The sequence below is a fragment of the Lathyrus oleraceus genome, chromosome 5 (genome assembly GCF_024323335.1).
Source record: "Lathyrus oleraceus cultivar Zhongwan6 chromosome 5, CAAS_Psat_ZW6_1.0, whole genome shotgun sequence".
NCBI classification, from domain to species: Eukaryota; Viridiplantae; Streptophyta; class Magnoliopsida; order Fabales; family Fabaceae; genus Lathyrus; species Lathyrus oleraceus.
Window position 1 is genome coordinate 450,855,377 of NC_066583.1, and position 2,940 is coordinate 450,858,316.

General features: G+C 41.3%; 1 pseudogene; it reads left to right on the forward strand.

The window, feature by feature from the left end:
- The first annotated feature begins 2,129 nt into the window (after nt 1–2,129).
- LOC127089353 (uncharacterized) lies at nt 2,130–2,229 on the forward strand (annotated as a pseudogene).
- The last annotated feature ends 711 nt before the right edge of the window (nt 2,230–2,940 follow it).

Here is a 2,940-nt window from a genome sequence, read left to right on the forward strand (position 1 = left end):
TAACCCATTTGCTATCAGATATAGGATATATAATACCTGCTTCTAATAACTTGGTTATTTCTTTCTTTACTACCTCACTTAGGATCGGATTTAGTCTTCTCTGGTGTTCCCTAGAGGTTTTACAGTCTTCTTCTAACATGATGCGGTGCATACAAATAGAAGGGCTTATTCCTTTGAGATCGGTGATGTGGTATCCTAGTGCGGTTGGATATTTTCTTAAGATATGTAGGAGTTTTTCTGTTTCGAGTCTTCCTAGATCTGCATTAACTATCACAGGTCGTTCAAGTTCTAAGTCTAGGAATTCATATCTCAGATTTTTGGGAAGTGTTTTCAAATCAGGGGTTGGTTTGTTAAGACACTGCGTAGGATCCGGTGTTATTGCTAGGCATTGTTTAGATTTGTCCTCTAAAAGATAGTCTGATGATTTGTCTTCTCCTGACTCTGCTTCTTTTATGCATTCATCGATGATATCCATGAAATAACATGTATCTCCTATTGCAGGTGCTTTCAAGAATTGGGAAAGAATGAATTCAATTTTCTCTTCACCTACTTCGAAGGTGAGTCGTCCTCGTTTTACGTCTATGATTGCACCGGCAGTTGCTAAGAATGGTCTTCCTAGTATAATAGGTGTCGTATCATCTTCTCTAATGTCCATAATTGTGAAGTCAGTGGGAATGTAAAACTGACCTAAGCGTACGGGAACGTTTTCAAGGATTCCTACAGGATATTTGATGGAACGATCTGCTAATTGCACAGACATTTTGGTCGGTCTTAATTCTCCCATTTCCAGTTTCTTACATATGGATAAAGGCATAACGCTAATTCCGGCTCCTAAATCGCATAAGGCTTTGTCGATGACAAATTTTCCTATGTGACAGGGTATAGAGAAACTACCCGGATCCTTGAGTTTAGGGGGCATGTTTTGGATTATAGCGCTACATTCGGCAGGGAGTGTAACGGTTTCGCTATCCTCAAGTTTCCTCTTATTAGAAAGAATTTCTTTTAAGAATTTAGCATATGAGGGCATATGCGTAATAGCTTCGGTAAACGGAATTGTAACGTTTAATTGTTTAAGGAGATCGACAAATTTTCTAAATTGGCCTACATCTTTGGTTTTAACAAGCCTTTGAGGGTAAGGTATAGGTGGTTTGTAAGGTGGTGGAGGTACATAAGGTTCCTTCTTTTCTAGGGTTTCCTTATTACTCTCTTCCTTTTCCTTAGGTTCACTTTCCTCAGTAGATTTCTTAGGGTTTTGGTTTTCTATCCTTGGGTCAGACGGTCCTTCCACTTCCGTTCCACTTCTTAATATAATTGCATGAGCTTGGCTTCTCGGATTGGGTTGGGGCTGTCCAGGGAATGTACCAGTTGGTGCAGCAGTAGGTGCTTGTTGTTGAGCTACTTGAGATATTTGCGTTTCCAGCATTTTGTTATGGGTAGCCAAGGCATCTACTTTGCTTGCTAGTTGTTTAAGTTGTTCGCCAGTGTGTATGTTCTGGTTTAAGAAATCTTTATTGGTTTGTTGTTGGGAAGCTATAAAGTTTTCCATCATGATTTCCAAGTTGGATTTTCTAGGGGTATTATTGTTAGGATTCGGTTTCTGATATCCCGGAGGTATAGATGGGGCTTGACTTGGAGACTGTCCAGGTGCGTATAAAGCATTATTACTCTTATATGAGAAGTTTGGATGGATCTTCCAATTTGGGTTATAGGTATTCGAATAGGGGCTTCCTTGAGCATAGTTTACTTGCTCTGTTTGGGTTCCAGTCAAGAGTTGACATTCCGCAGGAGTGTGGCCTTGGATTCCACAGACCTCGCAATTCTGAGTTATAGCAACCACGGCTGCTGGAGGTGATACGTTTAAACTTTCAATTTTCTGGACCAAAGCATCCACTTTTGCATTGACGTGATCAAGGTTACTTATCTCGTACATGCCAGTTTTCGGGTGAGGTTTTTCCACATTCGTTCGTTCGGTTCCCCACTGATAGTGGTTTTGGGCCATGCTCTCGATAAGCTGGTAAGCATCAACATAAGGTTTGTTCATTAGGGCACCACCTGCAGCGGCGTCTATTGTTAACCTTGTGTTGTATAAGAGACCATTATAAAATGTGTGAATTACTAACCAGTCTTCCAAACCATGGTGTGGGCAAAGTCTCATCATGTCTTTGTATCTTTCCCATGCTTCCAAAAGAGACTCGTTGTCTTTCTGTTTAAATCCGTTTATCTGGGCTCTTAACATAGCTGTTTTGCTTGGAGGAAAATATCGGGCAAGAAAAACTTTCTTCAACTCGTTCCATGTGGTGACTGAGTTGGAAGGAAGAGATTGAAGCCATCTTCTAGCGCTATCTCTTAATGAGAAAGGAAAAAGACGAAGTCGAATTGCCTCTGAAGTGACACCATTAGCTTTAACAGTATCAGCGTATTGGACAAATACGGATAAATGAAGGTTTGGATCTTCGGTAAGATTTCCAGAGAATTGGTTCTGTTGCACAGCCTGCAACAACGAAGGTTTAAGTTCAAAGTTGTTTGCTTCGATTGCGGGCGGAGCAATACTTGAATGCGGTTCATCTTGTGATGGAGCGGCGTAATCTCTAAGAGCACGAGCTGGTTCTGCCATCTCGGTTAAAGAAGGAAAATCTTTGAGATCAGGAAGGTCTATAGGAGGGAGATTGTTTTCAGCACGATATTCCCGAATTCGTCGTAAGACTCGGAGATATAGTTCGATATCGTTGATTCGTAAATAGAGCGGTTCGCCTTGAGAGCGAGTGCGTGGCATACAAATCAACGAAAGAAAGAAAATAGAAGAAAAAGAAACCTTAGTCTCTACAGCGTAACGGAAGAGTTACGATATCGATTGAATAAAAGTCCCCGGCAACGGCGCCAAAAACTTGATCGCTCGACTGGGTGAGTCGAGAATGGGATACAAACTGCAAGTGCACAGTT